This window comes from Bactrocera tryoni, unplaced genomic scaffold (assembly GCF_016617805.1).
Source record: "Bactrocera tryoni isolate S06 unplaced genomic scaffold, CSIRO_BtryS06_freeze2 scaffold_25, whole genome shotgun sequence".
NCBI lineage: Eukaryota > Metazoa > Arthropoda > Insecta > Diptera > Tephritidae > Bactrocera > Bactrocera tryoni.
The window spans coordinates 24,909,235-24,937,086 of NW_024395977.1; the positions used below are offsets into that span (position 1 = coordinate 24,909,235).

The following is a 27,852-nucleotide window of genomic DNA, read 5'->3' on the forward strand; positions in this document are numbered from 1 at the left end:
ATTTTTATTAACAAATGCTATATATTGATTCAATATTGTTTTTTATTATATTTAAAGATAATATAGGTCCCTAAATAATTATGACCGGTTTTTTGCATCCAATACCCCTTAGTGCGTGGCGCCAATTTGATATTCAAAGCGTAGCCAGGTCTTTCTACACGTGGTCGTTTCAACGGAGTGGAGGTCTTCCTCTTCCTCTGCTTCCCCCGGCGGGTACTGCGTCGAATACTTCCAGAGCTGGAGTGTTTTCGTCTATTCGGACAACATGACCTAGCCAGCGTAGCCGCTGTCTTTTTATTCGCTGAACTATGTCGATGTCGTCGTATATCTCGTACAGCTCATCGTTCCATCGAATGCGATATTCGCCGTGGCCAACGCGCAAAGGACCATAAATCTTTCGCAGAACTTTTCTCTCGAAAACTCGCAACGTCGACTCATCAGATGTTGTCATCGTCCAAGCCTCTGCACCATATAGCAAGACGGGAATTATGAGTGACTTATAGAGTTTGGCTTTTGTTCGTCGATAGAGGACTTTACTTCTATATTGCTTACTCAGTCCGAAGTAGCACCTGTTGGCAAGAGTTATCCTGCGGTGGTTTTCAGGCTGACATTGTTGGTGGTGTTTATGCTGGTTTCTAAATTGACGAAATTATCTACAACTTCAAAGTTATGACTGCCAGCAGTTACGCGAGTGCGACGACTGTTTGTTTGATGACGGGAGATATTTCGTCTTGCTGGAGAAAGCAGAACTAACGGCGCGGGAGTTACGTCAGTAACAACGACGGCAGCTCCAACAGCAAAACCACAGCTAAAGCTTAGCCTTCATAATTAAAAAAACCAATGCACGAAAATATAAACAATCAAAAATGAAACATGCCGATTAAGCATAAACAGCAGTCCTTATTATTGTCGCTAATTACTTTGTAGCGACACTTACTCAATTTATGCACAGAACGACACTTACGCAATTTGCTTGCATAAGGGTCGTTCACTTTATTATTGTTTAGATTACTTTTCGAGCACTGACCAGTAAATTCTGCATATGCAAATAATGTACTCAAACAAATAAACAATATGTTACAGTATAACAGCTTAACAATTTTTATTATTATAAAGAGTAGTGATATTCACATTTTCAGTTAAGTTCAGAAGAACCAATAAAGTAGAGTGCAGTTAATTATAACAACTTTGTGTTTATATTTAATCTTGGCTCTACACACTTAACTCGGGTGTTGATGCCGATGATATCAATATCATCGGCATACGCCAGCAGCTGTACACTCTTATAAAAGATTGTACCTGCTCCATTAAGTTCTGCAGCTCGAATTATTTTCTCCAGCAGCAGATTGAAGAAGTCGCACGATAGGGCATCGACTTGTCTGAAACCACGTTTGGTAGCGAACGGCTCGGAGAGGTCCTTCCCGATCCTGACAGAGGTTTTTGTGTTGCTCAACGTCAGTTTACACAGCCTTATTAGTTTTGCAAAGATACCAAATTCAGACATCGCGGCATTAAGGCAGCTCCTTTTCGTGCTGTCGAAAGCAGCTTTGAAATCGACGGAGAGGTGGCGTGTGTCGATTCTCTTTTCACGCGTCTTTTCCAAAATTTGGCGTATGGTGAATATCTGGTCAGTTTTTGATTTTCCAGGTCTAAAGTCACACTGATAAGGTCCAATCAGTTTTTTGACGGTGGGCTTTAATCTTTCGCACAATACGCTCGATGGAACCTTATACGCGATGTTGAGGAGGCTTATCCCACGGTAGTTGACGCAGTTTGTGGGGTCTCCATTTTTATGGCTTGGGTATAGCAAACTTTAATTCCAATTTTTGGGCATGCTTTCGTCCGACCATATTTTACAAAGAAGTTGATGCATGCTCCTTATCAGTTCTTCGCCGTCGTGTTTGAATAGTTTGCTTTGTTGTTCTTCAGACGTTTATTTGCTGTTCGAACTTCTTCATGGTCGGGCAATGGAACGTCTGCTCCATCGTCATCGATTGGGGAATCGGGCTCGCCTTCTCCTGGCGTTGCACTTTCACTGCCATTCAGCAGGCTAGAAAAGTGTTCCCTCCATAATTTAAGTATGCTCTGGGCATTGGTTACTGGATTACCCTTGGGGGTTCTACAGGAGTATGCTCCGGTGTTGAAACCTTCTGTAAGCCGCCCTATTTTTTCGTAGAATTTTCGAGCATTACTCCTGGCGGCCAGTTTATCAAGCTCTTCGTACTCACGTATTTTAACCTCTTTCTGTTTCTGTCTACAAATGCGTCTCGCTTCCCTCTTCAACTCTCGGTATCTATCCCATCCCGCACATGTTGTGGTCGATCGTAACGTTGCGAGGTAGGCAGCCTGTTTTCCCTCCGCTGCGACTCGGCACTGCTCGTCGCACCAGCTGTTCTTTTGCACTTTCCGAAAACCAATGGTTTCGGTTGCAGCTATACGTAAGGAGTTTGAAATGCCGTCCCACAGTTCCCTTATACCGAGTTGTTGACGAGTGCTCTCAGAGAGCAGAAGTGCAAGCCGAGTAGAAAAACGTTCCGCTGTCTGCTGTGATTGCAGCTTTTCGACGTCGAACCTTCCTTCTGTTTGGTGGCGTGCGTTTTTTGCTGCACAGAGGCGAGTGCGAATCTTAGCTGCAACAAAATAGTGATCCGAGTCGATGTTAGGACCTCGAAGCGCACGCACATCTAAAACACTGGAGACGTGTCTTCCGTCTATCACAACATGATCGATCTGGTTGGTGGCTTTTCGATCCGGAGACAGCCAGGTAGCTTGATGTATCTTCTTGTGCTGGAATCTAGTACCACAGAAAACCATATTTCGGGCCCCGGCGAAGTCAATCAGTCTTAACCCATTTGGGGATGTTTCGTTGTGGAGGCTGAATTTACCGACCGTAGTGCCAAATATACCTTCGTTGCCCATCCTGGCGTTAAAGTCGCCAAGCACGATTTTGACGTCGTGGCAGGCCGCCTTAAACGCGTAAAATACATACGTATGTGTGTATTTATTTTTGCGTATTATATTGGACTGCGCAGTCCAATTTCAAAGTACACCCAACTCTTTTTTTACACGGTTTTGAAGTTAAACGGTTGAAAAAAAATTTTTGTTTGTAAAAATTGTTTAATCTAGTACGGATTCAAATTCACTGTCTTGTAATTATGTTTGTTTTTACCACACTTAGTACCATTGCTGAAATGAACATATATAGCAGTAACCTTATTCGATAACTCTTACCTACACATTTTGTTCGAATGATATTTACATTGCTGAAATGGATATATCCAGCGATAATACCGACTTTAGTCCAGTTCGTCGTAAACTATTGCGCTTGTTATCAAGTAGCGACGAATAATTATTAGCTATGTAAATATTTTTACCTTTTTTTTAATTTAATTCTAATTCTTCTGTTCTTAATTCTGGATTAACAGATTTCTTTTGTTTTTGGTTTAATCTACAAATTTTTCACCTATATGAATTATGTATGTATTTTATGTTTTAATGCTCAAAAAAATACCATAAGAATATACAATTTGAATGCATATCTGAAATTTTATAGTTTTCAACATTTTTTACACGGTTTTTCAAAGCAAATATAGTTATTTATTTCATATAACACGGTTTTCAGATGAGATGAAACGTATCCCATATTTTACTATAGGAAACGCCTCTTTTTTTACTCGGTTTTTTTTACACGGATTTCTGAGTAACGTATCTACCGTGTAAAAACGAGTTGGGTTTACACACACTTATTTTCACATACGTACTTAACTAAAAATATTTGCTGCTTCTGATGATATTGCTGCTGCTGCTATTTACAATTCAGTTCTGATTTCCAATGCTATTAAAAGAAATTAAGTAATTATTTGCAAAATATAGTTAAACAAGTAAGGAAGGGCTAAGTTCGGGTGTCACCGAACATTTTATACTCTCGCATGATAAAGTGATAATCGAGATTTCATTATACGTAATTTACATATTTTTCAAATACCGTATTTTTGTAAAGTTTTATTCTGCTATCATCATTTGTTCCTAATGTATATACTCGTACTATACAGATAAGGCATCAGATTGAATTCAAAATAGCGTTATATTGGAAGAAGACGTGGTTGTGAACCGATTTCACCCATATTTCGTACATGTCATCAGGGTGTTAAGAAAATATTATATACCGAATTTCATTGAAATCGGTCTAGTAGTTCCCGAGATATGGTTTTTGGTCCATAAGTGGGCGAGGCCACGCCCATTTTCAATTAAAAAAAAAGGGATGGGTGCAGCTTCCTGCTGCCATTTCTTCCGTAAAATTTTGTGTTTCTGACGTTTTTTGTTAGTCGGTTAACGCACTTTTAGTGATTTTCAACATAACCTTTGTATGGGAGGTGGGCGTGGTTATTATCCGATTTCTTCCATTTTTCAACTGTATATGGAAAAGCCTGAAGAAAACGACTCTGTAGAGTTTGGTTGACATATCTATAGTAGTTTCCGAGATATGTACAAAAAACTTAGTAGGGGGCGGGGCCACGCCCACATTTCCAAAAAAATTGCTTCCAAATATGCCCCTCCCTAATGCGATCCTTTGTGCCAAATTTCACTTTAATATCTTTATTTATGGCTTAGTTATGACACTTTATAGGTTTTCGGTTTCCGCCATTTTGTGGGCGTGGCAGTTGGCCGATTTTGCCCATCTTCGAACTTAACCTTCTTATGGAGCCAAGGAATACGTGTACCAAGTTTCATCATGATATCTCAATTTTTACTCAAGTTACAGCTTGCACGGACGGACGGACGGATGGACAGACAGACATCCGGATTTCAACTCTACTCGTCACCCTGATCGCTTTGGTATATATAACCCTATATCTGACTCTTTTAGTTTTAGGACTTACAAATAACCGTTATGTGAACAAAACTATAATACTCTCCTTAGCAACATTGTTGCGAGAGTATAAAAACCACATAAAATTCCTTCACTTACCTTCTTGTTGAACGTGCACGAATGACATGCGTCTTTCAATCGTTTTTTTATTACCCTTTTTGGGATTTTCTGTTGGTACTATTGACAATTATGTTTTGTCCTTCACACTCATTCAAATAAATCAAGAAATGAAAGAAACTTTTTTTCATCGCATTTATGTAAACAAAAAATAACCCGAAAATGTGCGTTGGGGTTAGTGCATAGAGAAAAAATGTGGAGTTTTATTGAAATATTTGAGAAAAATGGTTGGCCGTGGCTGACAGGGTAGTTATTTAAGATAGTTTCTTAAATTTGTACATAAGTAGTGAAAATACAAAATAAAAAGCAGAGTGAATATATTCTCACTCATGAAAGATCTTTACTTTTTCCCACCAGCTGTAAGAATTTAAAGATTCTTTGTTGAGTTCAATGTTTGATCTTACAAATAAAACACCAAAGGTGTCAATCCAAACCAATATACTCAAATCTAATATTTTCTGTCTTTCCGTATGATTTTACCATCCTAGAGGCCGCGTGTTCGATCCCTGCTCGGATCAGTTTAGTATAGTCCTCTGCTATTTCAAATTACACGATTATTTTGTTTCCCATTAGTATAGAGTGACGCCAATCATTCGTACAGAAGGACGTTCGACGTTCTTCAAAGCAACGCATAACTTTTCATCCCTTTATCGTGTGAGATGTCAGAAACGAATAACTAGGATAATAAAATAAACATGTTAATAAGAGCTAGGGTTGGTTGTCACTAAACATTTTAGACCCTCACTAATTACCAGAATCAAACCACTGCTGTAAACACACTGGTTGACAGATCGCGCTAATTTTTTGCATCGCAATTAAGAACAGTTCTATAAACCTAGGAAAAAAAAACGGACCTGTCTTCCATATAAGCGGGAGATTTAAATGGAGAGTTCCCGATACTTTCCGGACAGGGTGTAGATTTTTATATTGGGTAGTCGAAAAAGTTTTTTCGTATTTTGTCAATAGATGTCGTTGCAGCCGTATATCTTCAGTGTTAATCTAATTGTGTTTCCATATAGTGTTGAAAAGGCGAGCTTTTAAGCTTCATTTAACAAAACAGATTCGGGGAATTCGAAAAAAAGTTTCAGCGGTTCAAAAATGAGTGAAAATAATGAAGAAATTCGCTATATTTTGAAATTTTTGTATAAAAAAGGGAAGAATGCCAACCAATTTGATTCATATGAGGTACATAATAGGCAAAAAACTCAATGCAATGGGTCTAAATTCAATATCTTGGACATGTGAAAAAGTCAACAAAGGAATGGAAATCATTATCTTAAGCGATTGGAGATCATTATGTTTAAATCAATTCTAGAATAATGAAAATTCCACTGAAATTCCATTGAAACTGTGCGTGAATTCATCAAAAATCAGCCGAAATTATTTTTGAAATTCATGGAAATTGAATATCTCCAAAACATCGATTCATCGCATTTTGACCGAACATTTGGGCTTACGAAAGGTGTGTGCACGGTTTGTTCCGCACAAATTGACTGACGACCAAAAATTGCTCAGAATCAAATATTGGAAGGACGATTATTTAACCATAAATCACATTTTAACCATTAACCACTCACCGTATTACCTGGTATGCACCGTGCAACTTCTTCCTTTTCGGAAAAATGCATTTGGAATGAAGTGAAAAGAAAGTGTTATGCAGACGTAGAGGCCATTCAAAAGACTTGCACTATTGACGGTCATACCGGCCAACGAGCTAAAACAATCGTTCGACATGCTTTTGGACCGTGCAAAAAACTGTATTGAAGCAGAAAATATTTTGAATAAAATAAATTAATTTTGCCGAAAAACCCAATTGTTCTGTTTTTTTTTTGTAAAGTCCTTTTTTACTTTGGAACGCGCCTTGTATTCTGATGACCATTTAATGAAAATATTGAGGAAATACTTAAAACTTTCAGTAATAAATGAAATCTACTTGACAGAAGACATAATGGGACATATTCAAGCACTGTATCCAGAACAATTCAGGTCCTTTAAAATCAGATTTACTTAAATGAAGGTAGAAGACATAGCAAACGAAACAGAATTAATTCTGCAACAATTACTTTCATGATGAAAGATCAGATAGGTATAAATTTCATTCCAACCTTTCAGAAATTATGAGATGCTTAAAAAAATAACAGGTACATCGTAAATTTGACGAATTGTTGGACAGAGCTGTCTACGAATACAATTACTTTATACATTCCGTAACAAAAAAAACGCCCACTAGAGATATTTTTCGGCAGAAATGTGAGCACCCTGAGAAAAACGATAAAAGCAGACAGAATACCATAGATATTCTAAAACAAAAGCTGGCAACTGACCTAGAAAATCATAATAAGGACCGCAAAGAAATTAAAACATACATAAAGGGCAGACAATAATCGATGATTAAAATAACAGATTAGGATCTAAAATTTCCAACACACAGCAATTATTACAATATAATCAGGAAATAAATCCAAATCTACTGATAAAACCAGTTGTAAAAAAAAAAACAAATTAATAGTTCACTTAGAAACAGATGAAATATATTTGTGAGAAAATTCTATGTTAAAAGTACCAAATTGTTAAATATCCAATAATATAAAAATTTGTAAAACAGATTTAAACAGCTTTCTAAATTAATTGAGGGCAAAGAATCGCTGTGCGACTTTGTAATGCAGAGCATATACTCGAAGAGATTGACAACAGCATAATCCTACTTAACAACTTTAAGGGCAGTTTAATACAAAAAAATATAACCCGTCATCGGAAAGGAACATATTTCGTACACTATTGGAATGAGAACATAAGTATTCACAATAAAGAATTAAGCAATAAAGAGAAGCCTACATATATTGAAACCCAGAACACCACTCATCCAAACGACTCCAATAGAATTTGCGAGTCTACAAATATTATCATTGGAATGCCTACAGGCACTAAACATAAAAAATAGAAAACAATTAGACCAAATAAATATCGGCAATTATCGGCCATTATTATAGCAATAGTTGTAATACAAAAATTCTGCATAAAACCGAGGGAAAAACTAACCGTACAAATTGGAAAACGTCCGACACAAATCATGAATAAAACAAACAATTTTCGTAGATCCGGTTGTAAATTTAAAAACATACCATACTTTTAAAGCCTACTTGAGGACAAGTAGGAATTTGTGGAGGGAGAGTTAACACAACAAATATTCATTGAAACAACTTATTAAAACTAAATGCAACATTATTAAAGCTCAATAACTTAAAGAAATTTGTTGAAACAAATATCCGCTCCAACTCTCATTTCAAGTATCAGAAATATATAAATTGGAATATCCACTAAACTCTAGCGCTAATAATTCCGACGCCGCTGCTGTTGACCCACAGCCAGCTTATAGCCCTGACAGACGACAGCGCTAATATGCATTAGCGGGCTTAATTTACATTTATTTGCGCATTTGACCCATGTGAATGCAAGTTTGTAATGCACAAGAATTGCATTTGGCTGAATTTAGTAGGCAACATTGGTTAAAAATGTCAGATTTTTGCTATAGTTTGACAGATGTCGCTTGCAATCTGCCACCTTGTTTGTGTTTACAGCTTCAGAGGTAAACAGTTCTTATATTGGTAATTAAATTATGTGCAAGTATATTAACAAAGACAAATTTTAATATTTTTGGATGGCAGAAAATAAACAATGCACAGTTTGCTATCCATTTTTCCAATACTCTTCACTTTTTCACACACTTTCATTTCACTTTTTGTTTTAATAAATAAACAAATTTCACTATCAGCTGTCCAAATGCACAAGTCTGCCGTCTGTCACCATAAAATTTCAATGCGCATTAGCGTTGCTTAAAGCGCATTAATTTTGCTCGTCTGTCAGGGCTATTAGGGTACTTTTTAAACTCTCGCAACCAGTTGCTACAGAGTATTATAGCTTTGTTTACCTAACGGTTGTACGTATCGCCTAAAACTAATCAAGATAGATATAGGGTTATAGCCCTGACAGACGACATCGCTAATATGCATTACCGGGCTTAATTTACATTTACTTGAGCATTTGACCCATGTTAATGCAAGTTTGTAATGTACAATTTACCAAATTTGAGTAGGCAACACTGCTCAAAAACGGCCGATTTTTGCTATTTTTTGACAAATGTCGCTTGAAATCTGCCACCATTTTTGTGTTTACAGCTTCTGAGGTAAGCAGTTTTTATGTTGCTAATTAAATTATGTGCAAGTATATTAACAAAAACAAATTAAAATATTTTTAGATGGCAGAAAATTAACAACGCATAGTTTGCTATCCATTTTTCCAATATTCTTAACTTTTTTGCACACTTTTATTTCACTTTTTTTTAATAAATAAACAAATTTCACTATCAGCTGTCTAAATGCACAAGTCTGCCCTCTGTCACCATAAAATTGCAATGCGAATTCTGGTCTACAGGCTCGAATTTCAAGCTTTTTTCAACAATTAATAAAAACGAAGCACTAGATATTTTTACTATCCGTCTTTTTATCATTTGTTTATTAAACTTAGAAGCGTACACAAAATAAATTTCAAAAAAACAATATCTGTTTTCATCGAGTTATGCGACCTTGAAGAATAGGGGGGGAAAAAGAGGCCGTGTCCTCATCGCCATGCCATTTCTACCCTTGTCGTCATCTGAAAAAAACAATGACAGATTCTTAATGAGTACGAATGTCGCTGTCATGAAGTAGCAAAACTAAAAAAAATGTTTTTCATAAAATGGCGGCTACTCAAAAAACAAGCAGATTTTTTCACTAACTTTTCAATTTTGTCGATTTTTTGAAAAATATTTTAAATTTCAAATTTTTATTTTTTGTTACTTCTAGTGATAGAGATATATTTAAAGAATTTTCCTGCCAAATTTCAAATAAATCGACTGATTAGAACTTGAGATATTGTGGCTACCGCATCAAAAAAAAGGAGTTTTGAGAAAAACGCGTTTAAAGTTTTACGTTATACGATATTCGCTCAACCGGTCTGGTTGCCACGTCACTAAAATTACTATAACTTTGAAACTAATTTGAGTTTTGAATAATCCTTTTAGGGAGATATTTTTGAACATCAAAACTATCGAATTATGAAAAAAATTTTGATTTTTTCAAATTTCTAGATTAGAATATCCCCTTAAGGCGCATTAATTTTGCTCGTCTATCAGGGCTATTATATACATATAAATGATCATGGTGACGAAAAAAGTCTTGTATTATAATAAGTTTATTGTATATATCTCCTAAGCCAGTAAAGCTACAACAACCAAATTCACTCAGCATAATTACTAGAAAAACTCCTACCTATAGTGTGAAAACGGACAAAATTGGATGAAAACCCCGTTTACTCCTCATATAACGGTACTGTTCAAAACTACTTCTTCTTCTTCTTAATTGGCGTAGACACCGCTTACGCGATTATAGCCGAGTTAACAACAGCGCGCCAATCGTTTCTTCTTTTCGCTACGTGGCGCCAATTGGATATTCCAAGCGAAGCCAGTTCCTTCTCTTCTTGGTCCTTCCAACGGAGTGGAAGTCTTCCTCTTCCTCTGCTTCCCCCGCCGGGTACTGCGTCGAATACTTTCAGAGCTGGAGTGTTTTCGTCCATTCGGACAACATGACCTAGCCGGCGTAGCCTCTGTCTTTTAATTCGCTGAACTATGTCAATGTCGTCGTATATCTCTACTATTAAATGCGCGATAAATCAATAACTAAATGCGCCAAAGACGCAAAAATTTTCCGTTGGGATGGTATGACAAGGCTTTATAGGGACTGAGGTAAAAATTGGACGATGGGCGTGCCACCGCCTACTTTTGGGCGAAATGCTATATCTCAGAACCCGTCTGACCGATTTCGATAAAATTTAGTATGTATTACTTCCCATATAGCACAATTTTAAATTCCACTTGAATTGCATAAAGGGATTCAACTTTGCACGAATAATGCCTTTAGTATATGTCTCTTTATGACCAAAAAATTTTCAAATCCTAACAAAATTGTTCAAGACCCTACGTTCCGAATATACGGATCCCAGTACCTATATTCGACTTTGATCGAATATAGCGGTCAATGTGTGAGATATATAATTGAAATTCAGGGATAGTACTTCTGACAATGCTATGTTGGTATGTACTTCCCTGAGCCCTCATATACCTAATATAGAGATATATATAGGCCAATATTTGAGTTATCTTAATAAAAACAAGTAAGGAAGGGCTAAGTTCGGGTGTCACCGAACATTTTATACTCTCGCATGATAAAGTGATAATCGAGATTTCATTATCCGTTATTTACATATTTTTCAAATACCGTATTTGTGTAAAGTTTTATTCCGCTATCATCATTGGTTCCTAATGTATGTATTATACAGAGAAGGCATCAGATGGAATTCAAAATAAGCGTTTATATTGGAAGAAGGCGTGTTTGTGAACCGATTTCACCCATATTTCAAGTATATGTCATCAATCAGGTGTTAAGAAAATATTATATACCGAATTTCATTGAAATCGGTCTAGTAGTTCCTGAAATATGGTTTTTGGTCCATAAGTGGGCGAGGTCACGCCCATTTTCAATTTTTAAAAAAAGCCTGGGTGCAGCTTCCTTCTGCCATTTCTTCCGTAAAATTTAGTGTCTCTGACGTTTTTTGTTAGTCGGTTAACGCACTTTTAGTGATTTTCAACATAACCTCTGTATGGAAGGTGGGCGTGGTTATTATCCGATTTCTTCCATTTTTTAACTGTATATGGAAATGCCTGAAAGAAACGACTCTGTAGAGTTTGGTTGACATAGCTGTAGTAGTTTTCGAGATTTGTTCAAAAAACTTAGTGAGGGGCGGGACCACGCCCACTTTTCTAAAAAAATTACATCCAAATATGCCCCTCCCTAATGTGATCCTTTGTGCTAAATTTCACTTTAATATCTTAATTTAAGGCTTAGTTATGACACTTTATAGGTCATCTTCGAACTTAACCTTCTTATGGAGCCAAGGAATACGTGTACCAAGTTTCATCATGATATCTCAATTTTTACTCAAGTTACAGCTTGCACGGACGGACGGACAGACGGACGGACAGACGGACGGACGGACAGACAGACATCCGGATTTCGACTCTACTCGTCACGCTGATCACTTTTGTATATATAACCCTATATCTGACTCTTTTAGTTTTAGGACTTACAAACATCCGTTATGTGAACAAAACTATGACACTTTCCTTAGCAACATTGTTGCGAGAGTATAATTACAGGGAATGTTTTACTCATAATAGTGTGTCTTGGGCCTAAAATAGAAAAATTTGAGCGAAAACTTGACTTACCCTTCGTATTACTAATACCAGGATTTTCGAATACCCGGTTGACTGTACTCTATATGATAAGTTTTTTAGTATGTAGCGTGTTAATAGTATATGGTATTGGAAAAAAAAGATAAAATCGGTTCGATACTACCCCAACTGCCATATGCTATCAGTAACTGTCAGCATAGGAGTTATATATAGTACAATATGTATACGGGGTATTCCATACCAAATCGACCACTTTTGATCCCAACCCCTTTAGATTTTGCTGAAACTTATCCATCCTTTCCTTCATTTAAAAAAAAATTGTCAAATTTTCAAAAATAAAAAAAAAAAATAGAAAAAAATCGGCCCCCTCCGGGATTAGCAGGGATAGTTGTCAAATTAATTGTAGTTTTTTTTGAGGAAAAAACAAAAAAAACCAAAAAAGGCGAACTTTCAAAAAATGGCGAACTTCCAAAAAATGACGATTTTACTTAAAAAAACCGATTATTTTATATAATTGATCGTGTTAAATTTTTTCGTGCATTTTTTCGAAAAGTTCATTCAAAAACAAAAATTAAAAAAAAAACGGTCCCCAAAAGTCAATTTCTACAAAAGTATGGCTATTTGAAAATAAAAAGCCTTTTTTTGAAAATTTCATAATTATTTTTGATGTTGGACAAAAATTTTGAAAAAATTCTCAAAAATGCTTTTCAAAGGGTAGAAAAAGATGGATGGGTTTCAGCAAAATCTAAAGGGGTCGGGTTCAAAAGTGGTCGATTTACATAAAATTGCTTGGATTTCGATCCTCAGGTTGACGTTTTACACCATAAAGTATTTCCCTGGCTTTGATTATTGTAAGTTACAAGAGTATAATATTTTCGGGTCCACCAGAACTTAGCCCTTCCTTACTTGTTGTCAGTTGCATTTTGGAACTTAATAAAGTAAAACTTAACTTGTATAATACTGTTCACAATTTTTTATGTAATGTATAGTTATTTCTTTACAGTCCATACCCAATAATTACCAATTTATCATATCTGAAAGTTGTCCGTGGGAAGGCGTGGTGTACCAAAATCTAAGCCACAAACGGTCAACATTTGGCCTTGTGTGTTATTTATCGCCATAAAAAATTTCAATTTAATTAGAAATTTAACTTCATTTGGAAATAAGAATTATGTGAAATCTTATGATAACCAAGCTCACTCCCATATAATGGTTTGGTTAAAAGCAACTAAAAGTGCGGTAAATCAATAACTATCATATGAGCCCCTTAAAGCACAAGTGATATAACTCCACTTTTTCTTCTGTCGAGATATTAAAGGGTTTGCTAAAAGTTGTATATAAAAATCAATATTGAACTTTTGGACTACTTTTTTCAATAAAACTTCAGAAAAAGGTCTTATTTAACTTAAATTGATGTTTTTGAAACTTTTTGTCCATTAACTCTTGTTTTATCGAGTACCGAAAATTAATTATACCATTTGTGCTGTAAATGGTTTTAAGATTTCATTTAATTTATAAATAGTTTGAAATCTGTTTCGTTTTCTCATCTAATTTTTCATGTATTATCAATAAAACTTAAATTGATTTCATTATTGACAGTATAACAAGTGAAAAAATATTTTTTTATTCATCGTCACTTTCTTGAGATTCTTCCTGAAGTGGGCCAACATCTTCAGCAGTCTCACTAGTAACAAGCCCCTCGAAATAATTGTGGTGTTCTGGAGGGATGTATGGCAGCAAGTCCATCGTATCTTTCCTCTTTTCTTTTGAAATAGGCCGAGCTCTTGTGTACAGCTTACCCTGATCAATGATGCAAACATTAACTGGTCGTCCTTTTTTTCCTGCTGGCTTGAAATCCAATGTTGAAAACGGCATATTTTCAGATAGAGTTTCCCTTAAAAGGATTTTAAATGGCTCACTTTTTGTGTAGCGTATCCATTGCATTTGCAGCCACGATACTGGTTGGCCTTCACAGTCTTTTTTTCTTTTGGTGATTTTTTTTAGCATGTTTTCGACTGACAAAAAATTATCGATCGACATAACTGTCACATGAAAGGCACTCTTTTTCCTTGACAACGCAATAGTTCTATACCAGTCGTCAGGTGTAAATATTTGTTGCGACTTACCAAAATTTTCAATAGATGCAAAGTCACAGTCATTGGGGAGGAATGAATGTCCACTTTCCATCATTTCTACATTATTGTCTGGACTTTGGACATATTTCATCAACGTCATAGCGATTTTCCAGTTACGGTTTTGACCTGTGCATGTGTCGCTATACATAACCACATGTTCGGCTGCTGTCGCTCTAAATTTTATGTGTTAAATTAAACACGATGAAATTTCTTGTGAACCTTTAGAACCATTTACTTCGTCCCAACAATACATGAACCCCATTTTCGTTGAAAGTTAATGGCAACCTAAATTGTATACGTACATATTACATGTGTAGTAGGCCTGTTGAGACACCAATTTCGGGAAAGGCAGGGACTTCTCCAAATCAAAAGAGAATGCATAGTAGCTGTCATTGTTAGCACTTTTTTCAGCATCCGCCTTCATGGAATCGCGAGCTTGTTCTGCCGCCGTAAATGAAGTTTATGGTCCTGCTTGAGCTTTCTCTTTTCTTCTTCATCTGTTGAGTATTTTACTTTATTAGAAAAAATATCACACTTGACGCAAGTGTCTTTATGTGAAGCGTGAAATTGCTGATTGAACTCGTTATTAAAAGTTCTTCGATATATATGCTCCCTAACAGACTGAAGGCCTTGGCTTTCAACGTGCTCCTTGTACAGATTGTACATAAGTCGTATATTTAAGTTCTTGGCTAAATATTTCCTATTTGGGTTGTGTTTTCTTGTGTAGTGAGATTCGTATGAAGGAAAAGCTGAAATATGGGTTCTTACTTGTGCCATTTGTTCATCGGAGGTTTTGTTACCAGGCACCCCGTTTATGGTCCCCTGGAGGATAGCCCATTTTGACCTTCTCCAAAGCTCGTGCCATTCTTCCATTTGAGATTTTCAATGTTTCTAAGAAGTACCTCTTGCAAACCTGTTTGGTTTCCCCAGCAACATTATGATAGAACCTATTTGAACTTATTCGATTCTTCTCAGCGGTGGTTGGCCGACGACGTACCGGTAATATTGGTTTCAAAAGAGCACAAATGAGTGCATTTTGGGCAGAGAATGTCCCTATTTTCCAAAATGCTTCGAATATTTTTTTTAGTTCTTCTTCTGTTATTTTGTTAAAACACTTTTCGGTGCATTTACAATCGAGATTGCTAAATTACTTCTCTGGAATTGGCTTTCCCTTTCTAGTGACGTAAGAGTCTCCCGAATTTCGCTTCCTTTTCCTTTCTTCTCGCTTCCGTTCCTCTCTCTGCCTTTTCCGGGCTCTCTTTGGCCTTCCTTCTGCATTTTCCTCTGCTTCACCACTTTCATGAGGACTGGGTATCCCTTCCACATCAGCAGCTGCTTCATTGTCCTCTATGGAGCCGGGATAACCAACGGCTGAAACCAAAGTTTACGTTCAATTATTTGAGAAAGTATAAACATTACGACATGAATTAGCATTTTCGATTAAGCACCAAATTGGGTTTTACAACAACAACAAACGAATGAAGAAATTTTGCCATTTTTCAGCTTAACACTTAATACTTAATTTCACTACTGTTATCTTCACCTGAGTCCATCTAAAGAAATTATTACAAAACAAGTAAGGAAGGGCTAAGTTCGGGTGTAACCGAACATTTTATACTCTCGCATGATAAAGTGATAATCGAGATTTCATTATCTGTCATTTACATATTTTTCAAATACCGTATTTTTGTAAAGTTTTATTCCGCTATCATCATTGGTTCCTGTATATATTATTGTATTGGTTAATGTATATATTATACAGAGAAGGCATCAGATGGAATTCAAAATAGCGTTATATTGGAAGAAGACGTGGTTGTGAACCGATTTCACCCATATTTCGTACATGTCATCAGGGCGACACCACGCCCATTTTCAATTTTTAAAAAAGCCTGGGTGTAGCTTCTTTCTGCCATTTCGTCCGCAAAATTTAGTGTTTCTGACGTTTTTTGTTAGTCGGTTAACGCACTTTTAGTGATTTTCAACATAACCTTTGTATGGGAGATGGGCGTGGTTATTATCGGATTTCTTCCATTTTTGAACTGTATATGGAAATGCCTGAAGGAAACGACTCTATTAAGTTTAGTTGACATATCTATAGTAGTTTCCGAGATATGTGCAAAAAACTTAGTAGGGGGCGGGGCCACGCCCACTTTTCCAAAAAACTTACGTCCAAATATGCTCCTTCCTAATGCGATCCTGCGTGCCTTTAATATCTTTATTTATGGCTTAGTTATGACACTTTATAGGTTTTCGGTTTTCGCCATTTTGTGGGCGTGGCAGTGGGCCGATTTTGCCCATCTTCGAACTTAACCTTCTTATGGAGCCAGGAAATACGTGTACCAAGTTTCATCATGATATCTCAATTTTTACTCAAGTTACAGCTTGCACGGACGGACGGAAGGACAGACGGACGGACAGACGGACGGACGGACAGACAGACATCCGGATTTCAACTCTACTCGTCACGCTGATCACTTTGGTATATATAACCCTATATCTCACTCTTTTAGTTGTAGGACTTACAAACAACCGTTATGTGAACAAAACTATAATACTCTCCTTAGCCACTTTGTTGCGAGAGTGTAAAAACACTGAGAATAAGTCTTTCTCCCTTGAAATTCACTGCACGAATGGTGAATTTGTCAATTATACCACTTGTGCTGTCAACGAATAGGCGGCAGCATTCACTGAAATAGTAATTTCTGCTTTTTATGAGGTTGCTATGGGAACTAGAAGCTACCACGTTATTGCATTAAATAGAACACATTTTCCTCAATACAGTACCAAAGCTAACTCAAAAAAAAAAAAAATTGAGTTATACCACTTGTGCTTTAAAGGGCTCATATAGTAAATGCGTCAAATAGATTAAATTTACATATAAGTCAGACTAAAACGATGGGCGTAGCACTGCCTACATCTTGGTGAAAATCCACACCTCAAGACCTGCTGGACCGATATCGACTAAATTTGAGATGTAATGTTATCTTAACATTATTATGTTCTAATGAAAAATGAGCGAAATCGGATTACAATTAAGCACATTTCATGTATACCACAACCTTAAATTCTATCTGATTTTTTATTTTTCAGTATAAAAACCAAGCACCAATAATTACTAAGGGTTAAAATTTTGCACAAATACTACCTTTAACTATTCAAGTCCCCTGAAAAATATAAATGTGTGCCCCAGAGCCTTTGGCTGACTTTTACGGAAAATATCGGTCAATGAGTGAGATATATTAATGAAATTAATAGATAATCCTGTCTGTAGGTCAAAAAAAGGTTGAAATGAATAAACATTTCCCTTAGCTCCGATATACCTAATAGAATGTTTCTCGAACTTCTGGTGTGGTGGTGGAAAGCTTGCTCTAGTCCCCATATAACTAATATCAGGATCTTCGAACTTCTTATTTATTATTGATGGTATGTTAGGTACCTTAAAGAAAATCAGAAAAAATAGATAGTGTTGGGGTCAATAAAAATACTTATAAAACAAACTGGAATTATGACCTGATATGAATATGTATGAATACATCGTTATAAAATAACAAATATCATCATAAATATTCACGATTCCGTGAAATAATTTATGTTGAACTCTTTCACAACATTTGTATACTCTTGCAACCAGTTGCTACAAAGTATTACAGTTTTGTTCACCTAACGGTTGTACGTATTACCTAAGAACATCCCTTTGAAGGCGAGCTAAAGTGAGTAAGCGAAACACACCCTTCACAGTTGTGCGCTGTGTTTGGGAGCCGCCACGCAAAAACAACCGTACCAATGAAAAAGACAAAACAGCCTCGAATGAGATACCCCCCTTTTGATGACGACCATGGCAAAAGAAATAAGGACTACGATTTGAGGGCATGTACCTGGAATATCCGGTCCCTTAAGTGGGAAAGTGTCGCGGCCCAGCTGGTTGATGTTCTCGTGAAAATAAAGGCTGACATCACCGCCGTCCAATAAATGTGATGGACGGCGCAAGGACTGAGGCGAGTAGGTCCTTGTGGCATTTACTACAGTGGTCATATAAAGGAGCGCAAATTTGGTGTGGGATTCGTTGTAGGAGAGAGACTCCGTCGCCGAGTACTATCATTCACTCCGGTGTTTAAACGTCTAGCCAGGAAGGTATCTTTGGCACTACAGTCGGTACATTCAGCCTGCACGAGGAAACATCCCCAAATGGATCGCGACTGATCGACTTCGCCGGGGCCCGAAATATGGTTATCCGTAGTACTAGATTCCAGTATATGAAATGCATCAAGCTACCTGGCTGTCTCCGGATCGAAAAGCCACCAACCAGATCGATCATGTTGTGATAAACGGAAGACACGTCTCCAGCGTTCTAGACGTGCGTAGGCTCCGAGGTCCTAACATCGACTCGGACCACTATCTTGTTGCAGCCAAGATTCGCACCCGCCTCTGTGTAGCAAAGAACGCACCTCAACAAACACAAGGAAGGTTCGACGTCGAAAAGCTGCAATCATAACAGATAGCCGAACGATTTTTTACTCGACTTGCACTCCTGCTTTCTGAGAGCACTCGTCAACAACTCGGTATAAGGGAACTGTGGGACGGCATTTCAAACTCCTTACGTATAGCTGCAATCGAAACCATTGGTTTTCGGAAAGTGCAAAAGAACAGCTGGTACAACGAGGAGTGCTGTGTCGCAGCGGAGAGAAAACAGGCTTCCTACCTCGCAACGTTACGATCGACCACTGCACGTGCGGGATGGGATAGATACCGGGAGTTGAAGAGGGAAGCGAGACGCATTTGCAGACAGAAAAAGAAAGAGGCCGAAATGGGTGAGTATGAAGAGCTTGTTAAGCTGCCCGACAGTGGTAACGCTCGAAAATTCTACGAAAAAGGCGGCGGATTACAGAAGGTTTCAAGACCGGAGCATAGTCTTGTAGAACCCCCAAGGGTAATCCAGTAACCAATGCCCAGAGCATACTTAAATTATGGAGGGAACACTTTTCTAGCCTGCTGAATGGCAGTGAAAGTGCAAAGCCAGGAGAAGGCGAACCCGATTCCCCAATCGATGACGATGGAGCAGACGTTCCATTACCCGACCATGAAGAAGTTCGAATAGCAATTGCCCGCCTGAAGAACAACAAAGCAGCAGGCCGATGGATTGCCGGCCGAGCTATTCAAACACGACGGCGAAGAACTGATAAGGAGCATGCATCAGCTTCTTTGTAAAATATGGTCGGACGAAAGCATGCCCAAAAATTGGAATTTAAGTCTGCTATGCCCAAACCATAAAAATGGAGACCCCACAAACTGCGCCAACTACTGCGGGTTAAGCCTCCCCAACATCGCGTATAAAGTTCCATCGAGCGTATTGTGCGAAAGATTAAAGCCCACCGTCAACAAACTGAGTGGACCTTATCAGTGTGACTTTAGACCTGGCAAATCAACAACTGACCAGATATTCACCATACGCCAAATTTTGGAAAAGACGCGTGAAAAGAGAATCGACACACGCCACCTCTCCGTCGATTTCAAAGCTGCTTTCGACAGCACGAAAAGGAGCTGCCTTAATGCCGCGATGTCTGAATTTGGTATCAAAACCGCAAAACTAATATGGCTGTGTAAACTGACGTTGAGCAACACGAAAACCTCTGTCAGGATCGGGAAGGACCTCTTCGAGCCGTTCGCTACCAAACGTGGTTTCAGAAAAGTCGACGCCCTATCGTGCGACTTCTTCAATCTGCTGCTGGAGAAAATAATTCGAGCTGCAGAACTTAATGGAGCAGGTACAATCTTTTATAAAAGTGTACAGCTGCTGGCGTATGCCGATGATATTGATATCATCGGCATCAACACCCGAGTTAAGTGTGTAGAGCCAAAATTAAATATAAACACAAAGTTGTTATAATTAACTGCACTCTACTTTATTGGTCCTTCTGAACTTAACTGAAAATGTGAATATCACTACACTTTATAATAATAAAAATTGTTAAGCTGTTATACTGTAACATATTGTTTATTTGTTTGAGTACATTATTTGCATATGCAGAATTTACTGGTCAGTGCTCGAAAAGTAATCTAAACAATAATAAAGTGAACGACCCTTATGCAAGCAAATTGCGTAAGTGTCGTTCTGTACATAAATTGAGTAAGTGTCGCTACAAAGTAATTAGCGACAATAATAAGGACTGCTGTTTATGCTTAATCGGCATGTTTCATTTTTGATTGTTTATATTTTCGTGCATTGGTTTTTTAATTATGAAGGCTAAGCTTTAGCTGTGGTTTTGCTGTTGGAGCTGCCGTCGTTGTTACTGACGTAACTCCCGCGCCGTTAGTTCTGCTTTCTCCAGAAAGACGAAATATCTCCTGTCATCAAACAAACAGTCGTCGCAATCGCGACTTGGCGCTCGCGTAATTGCTGGCAGTCATAACTTTGAAGTTGTAGATAATTTCGTCAATTTAGAAACCAGCATAAACACCACCAACAATGTCAGCCTGAAAACCACCGCAGGATAACTCTTGCCAACAGGTGCTACTTCGGGCTGAGTAAGCAATATAGAAGTTAAGTCCTCTATCGACGAACAAAAGCCAAACTCTATAAGTCACTCATAATTCCCGTCTTGCTATATGGTGCAGAGGCTTGGACGATGACAGCATCTGATGAGTCGACGTTGCGAGTTTTCGAGAGAAAAGTTCTGCGAAAGATTTATGGTCCTTTGCGCGTTGGCCACGGCGAATATCGCATTCGATGGAACGATGAGCTGTACGAGATATACGACGACATCGACATAGTTCAGCGAATAAAAAGACAGCGGCTACGCTGGCTAGGTCATGTTCTCCGGATGGACGAAAACACTCCAGCTCTGAAAGTATTCGACGCAGTACCTGCCGGGGGAAGCAGAGGAAGAGGAAGACCTCCACTGCTTTGGAAGGACCAAGTGGAGAAGGACCTGGCTTCGCTTGGAATATCCAATTGGCGCCAAGTGGCGAAAAGAAGAAACGACTGGCGCGCTGTTGTTAACTCGGCTATAATCGCGTAAGCGGTGTCTACGTCAATTAAGAAGAAAAAGAAGAGTTCCTTTATTGAACGTTTCGAATATATTGAGCATATCCTTTCCTGATAACAATCAGGAAATCTCTGTGCCTCTATATACCTAATACAACGATTTTCGAACTTCCAATTAATTTTACGCAACATAATATATAATGGTCAATATGCATGTGCGTTATCTTAGTGAAAACGGAAACAAAAGAGAGTGTTTTACTGATAACAATGTTTCTTTGCGCCTAAAATAGACAAAATCTTCTGAAAACTTGCCCTTGTCTCGATATACTAATATCACTATTTTCGAAGATTGGGCTCACTTTACTCCATACACCGTACATTGTTGAGAGTGTATAAGTGCCTTAAGGGGGTATTCTCATGTAATCACTTCGAAAGATCGATTTTTATACTCTCGCAACAAAGTTGCTAAGGAGAGTATTATAGTTTTGTTCACATAACGGTTGCTTGTAAGTCCTACAACTAAAAGAGTCAGATATAGGGTTATATATACCAAAGTGATCAGGGTGACGAGTAGAGTCCGTCCGTCCGTCCGTGCAAGCTGCAACTTGAGTAAAAATTGAGATATCATGATGAAACTTGGTACACGTATTTCTTGGCTCCATAAGAAGGTTAAGTTCGAAGATGGGCAAAATTGGCTCACTGCCACGCCCACAAAATGGCGGAAACCGAAAACCTATAAAGTGTCATAACTAAGCCATAAATAAAGATATTAAAGTGAAATTTGTCAAAGGATCGCTTTAGGGAGGGCATATTTGGACGTAATTTTTGGAAAAGTGGGCGTGGCCCCGCCCCCTACTATGTTTCTTGTACGTATCTGGGAAACTACTATGGCCATGTCAACCAAACTCTATAGAGTCGTTTCCTTCAGGCATTTCCATATACAGTTCAAAAATGGAAGAAATCGGATAATAACCACGCCCACCTCCCATACAAAGGTTATGTTGAAAATCACTAAAAGTGCGTTAACCGACTAACAAAAAATGTCAGAAACACTCAATTTTACGGAAGAAATGGCAGAAGGAAGCTCCAACCAGGATTTTTTTAAAAATTGAAAATGGGCGTGGCGCCATATCTCAGGAACTACTTCACCGATTTCAAATTCGGTATATAATATTTTCTTAACACCCTGATGACATGTACGAAATATGGGTGAAATTGGTTCACAACCACGCCTTCTTCCAATATAACGCTATTTTGAATTCCATCTGACGCCTTCTCTGTATAATATATGTATATGTACATTAGGAAATGAAAATACAATTCAATACTCAAAATACACAAATTAATCTAATCTAATTAATTTTACTACAAAATAAAAAAAATTTGTAAATTATTATCACTTTATCATGCGAGAGTATAAAATGTTCAGTGACACCCGAACTTAGCCCTTCCTTACTTGTTTTCTTTATATTTTGACAGTAAAACCTATTGAAAACATGCTGTGAAAAATTCAGACCGAAATTCATAGTATTTGATAAGTTACAGCTCACAGTCGCTGACGTGTCGTAAGCGACTGTCTACCAGGCGCCATAACAAGTCTGCAGCTGCTACGTTTCTAAACGCATTTTTCTCGAATCATCATTTTCTGAAACTGTCATGGTCTTAAAAAAAATTATTCAACCGATTGCTTTAAAATTTACATATGTTTTTCTACTCATTTATGGTTATCGTCCCTACTAGAATTGTTTATTTTCGAAAATATTTTCATATATTTTTAAAACGATTTTTAACGAAAAAAAAACGATTTTCGTGTCTTTTTTTTGAAGTTCGACTTTTTTGTAATGAAATTGATTATATTTGGTAAGGACGATAGCCGCAGAACTACTGAATATTAATCCATTCGATTCTTTTATTTCAGATAACATGAACAGCCGCTATCACCATGACAAGTGAACTACTTTTTTTTGTTGCGGACTACTTTGATTTAAAGTAGTAAAGTAAAAATATATTAAAAATGTAAAAAATGAAAAAAAAATTTTTATGTACATTTCAAAATACAAATAAAAATACATTAAAAAATTAAAATGATTGAATTTTGTTGTCGCATAAAAAAATGTCCTAAAAAGTGGTAAAATGTATGCGTTAACATGAGAGTACCCCCTTAATGAAACCCCGGAATTACAGCCTAATACCTAATTCACAAATTTCAAGCTTCCTATTGGCCTTATACCATATACATACTTATAAGAGTTATCTCTATTTATCATTATCCTATAAATATTTGTTTTTTTAACAAGCTTAATGAGGAATTGTTCTTCAGTGTATGAAATTCATAAATTTACTTGACAATATGTTCTTAAGTATACCTGAGCTATGTCCAAATTAATGTTTGGTTTTTGTTAGTTATAACTGTTCTATATGTATATATTTTTATGTCATTGCATTGAGCTTAAATTGTACATTCAAAAGATCCCGTTACATTTGCCTCCACTGTCTTTTCTAAGACGCATTTTAATCTTTTTTTCTGAAAAAAAGCTGTTTATTAAAATAGTAGTGATTGCCGTTAGGAGCCGATACACTAAGATTTGATTAGATAGTTGAGATATAGTAAATAAATGTAGTTAAGTGATTTTTAAATTTCCTGACTTAAGACCAACTGAAAAAAGACGCTGCCCGGTAAGCCGATCAGTCTGAGTCACTCTCGCTTTCAGAATTTTGTTGGTTTGACACTTATTAATCGGTGGCGATTCACCCCATCACAGAAACTTAACTTTGGGCAGATGTACACATTTAAACTAAACCCTTCATCTCTGCTTCTTCGATTGGATACTGCTTACTGAAACATTTGCAGCTAACCTTCATATCAGGAGGCCGTTCAGCCATCCGCTGACCCCAGAATAGCCGAGCTGAGCTTTAGTACATGGGTCTTCTTATTTTGAAATTAATTATTGATTAAGTCGTTAGAGAGGCTCATACAACTAACCCAAATATAAGCTGGAATATCAGAATACTTCAATTTGTGGGCCTTACAATGGGAAGCGAAAACACGAATCAGCGATGGCATGCTTTACTGAAAGCCTTCTGGTCAGTTGGATATTGTACCGCTAAACTCAGGATGTAGAAGCATCTTTGAAAATATTGGTCGTGTTTCTGTTATAGACATAACATTTGCAAGTAAATCTTTGATCGAACGACAGAGTTGTATGATATGCATGCGGCCAGTGACCATTTCGCTATCATGGTAGATGGAGGCAATCACTCTCTAAGCCATAGAAGAAGTGCGCATATAAAAAAGGTGTAGGCTATGGGGTGGAAAGAAGATAAAATGGATGAATCCATTTTTAAAATAATGTTTAACGTAGATATACCGCAAACAGAAGATGCAAGTCAAAGCAAAGCTGCTAGTAGGACACATTTTCAAGGCCGAATAAAGAACGTTAGGAAGCAAGACAAAAAAGTCTAAACAATCAAAGCACGGACTAAAATAGTATAAATTGAGCATTGACTCAAATAAGGTGTACCGAGCGTGCGGTATGAATTGTGCATAGCGTCACTATTTTCACTACTCAGCGTCCAAACTTGTCTTCGACCAACAGTCCCATGTTACATAGTGCTGATGTGCCTATTCCAAAACCTCCAACTCGATTTGTATATCTGATAAAGAAATTCTGTTAATTATTGTTAAGTGGCCCTACGAGTCACGCGTGATCTGTTAAAAAGTTCTAGTGGAAAAAGTACCTCCACTTGCAACACCCGTCATATACACTTTTTTCATTTCTGACCATTCATAACTTTTTTCGCTATCACTGATATCTTTCGTATTTTATTTTCCTTAGTCTGGACACATTATATTTGTAAAATTTTTATACATTTATATAATTTCACTGCACTTAGGTTTGTATGATTAAACACTTTCTTTTTTATTATGTTTTTTGACCACTGTAACGTTTTTATTTTTATAATTGTCCGCATCACCAATATAGATAGAAATTGTTATGTATATACAAGTATAAATGATTTGGACAAGTTGAAATCCGGGTGACCGTCCGGGTTTTCGGTTCGTACGTCAGCGCAAGCTGTAGCTTGAGTAAAAATTTATAAATTGATAAACTCCTTTGGCAAAAAAAAGGGAGTAATTGGATCACTGTCACGTACCGAACCATCGAAAAGCGAAAACATACATACGTATACAGTGTCATAGCTAAGTACTTCTTCTCTTCTTAATTGGCGTAGACATCGCTTACGCGATTATAGCCGAGTTAACAACAGCGCGCCAGTCGTTTCTTCTTTTCGCCACGTGGCGCCAATTGGATATTCCAAGCGAAGCCAGGTCCTTCTACACGTAGTCGTTTCAACGGAGTGGAGGTCTTCCTCTTCCTCTGCTTCCCCCGGCGGGTACTGCGTCGAATACTTTCAGAGCTGGAGTGTTGTCGTCCATCCGGAGAACATGACCTAGCCAGCGTAGCCGCTGTCTTTTTATTCGCTGAACTATGTCGATGTCGTCGTATATCTCGTACAGCTCATCGTTCCATCGAATGCGTTATTCGCCGTGGCCAACGCGCAAAGGACCATAAATCTTTCGCAGAACTTTTCTCTCGAAAACTCGCAACGTCGACTCATCAGATATTGTCATCGTCCAAGCCTCTGCACCATATAGCAAGACGGGAATTATGAGTGACTTATAGAGTTTGGCTTTTGTTCGTCGATAGAGGACTTTACTTCTATATTGCTTTCTCAGTCCGAAGTAGCACCTGTTGGCAAGAGTTATCCTGCGGTGGTTTTCAGGCTGACATTGTTGGTGGTGTTTATGCTGGTTTCTAAATAGACGAAATTATCTACAACTTCAAAGTTATGACTGCCAGCAATTACGCGAGCGCCAAGTCGCGAGTGCGACGACTGTTTGTTTGATGACGGGAGATATTTCGTCTTGCTGGAGAAAGCAGAACTAACGGCGCGGGAGTTACGTCAGTAACAACGACGGCAGCTCCAACTCCAAAACCATAGCTAAGGCTTAGCCTTCATACTTAAAAAAACCAAGGCACGAAAATATAAACAATCAGAAGTAAGACATGCCGATTAAGCATAAAAAAGCAGTCCTTATTATTGTCGCTAATTACTTTGTAGCGACACTTACTCTATTTATGTACAGAACGACACTTACGCAATTTGCTTGCATAAGGGTCGTTCACTTTATTATTGTTTAGATTACTTTTCGAGCACTGACCAGTAAATTCTGCATATGCAAATAATGTACTCAAACAAATAAACAATATGTTACAGTATAACAGCTTAACAATTTTTATTATTATAAAGAGTAGTGATATTAACATTTTCAGTTAAGTTCAGAAGAACCAATAAAGTAGAGTGCAGTTAATTATAACAACTTTGTGTTATATTTAATTTTGGCTTTACACACTTAACTCGGGTGTTGATGCCGATGATATCAATATCATCGGCATACGCCAGCAGCTGTACACTCTTATAAAAGATTGTACCTGCTCCATTAAGTTCTGCAGCTCGAATTATTTTCTCCAGCAGCAGATTGAAGAAGTCGCAAGATAGGGCGTCGACTTGTCTGAAACCACGTTTGGTAGCAAACGGCTCTCAGAGGTCCTTTCCGATCCTGATAGAGGTTTTCGTGTTGCTCAACGTCAGCTTACATAGCCGTATTAGTTTTGCGGGGATACCAAATTCAGACATCGCGGCATAAAGGCAGCTCCTTTTCGTGCTGTCGAAAGCCGCTTTGAAATCGACGAAGAGGTGGTGTGTGATGTGTGATTCTTCTTTCACGAGTCTTTTCCAAGATTTGGCGCATGGTGAATATCTGGTCGGTTGTTGATTTTCCAGGTCTAAAGCCACACTGATAAGGTCTAATCAGTTTGTTGACGGTGGACTTTAATCTTTCACAAAATACGCTCGATAGAACCTTATACGCGATGCTGAGGAGGCTTATCCCACGGTAGTTGGCGCAAATTGTGGGGTCTCCTTTTTTATGGTTTGGGCATAGCACACTTAAATTCCAATCGTTGGGCATGCATTCGTCCGACCATATTTTGCAAAGAAGCTGATGCATGCTCCTTATCAGTTCTTCGCCGCCGTGTTTGAATAGCTCGGCCGGCAATCCGTCGGCCCCTGCCGCTTTGTTGTTCTTCAGGCGGGCAATTGCTATTCGAACTTCTTCATGGTCGGGTAATGGAACGTCTGCTCCATCGTCATCGATTGGGGAATCGGGTTCGCCTTCTCCTGGCTTTGCACTTTCACTGCCATTCAGCAGGCTAGAAAAGTGTTCCCTCCATAATTTAAGTATGCTCTGGGCATTGGTTACTAGATTACCCTTGGGGGTTCTGCAAGAGTGTGCTCCGGTCTTGAAACCTTCTTTAATCTGCCGCCTTTTTTCGTAGAATTTTCGAGCATTACCACTGTCGGTCAGCTCACGCATTTCGGCCTCTTTCTTTTTCTGTCT

The 27,852-nt window shown here is 37.8% G+C and overlaps 1 pseudogene; it reads right to left on the minus strand.

Annotated features, from left to right (window-relative positions):
- Positions 1-13,741: 13,741 nt before the first annotated feature.
- On the minus strand, positions 13,742-27,828 carry LOC120780823 (annotated as a pseudogene).
- Between the last annotated feature and the right edge of the window lie 24 nt (positions 27,829-27,852).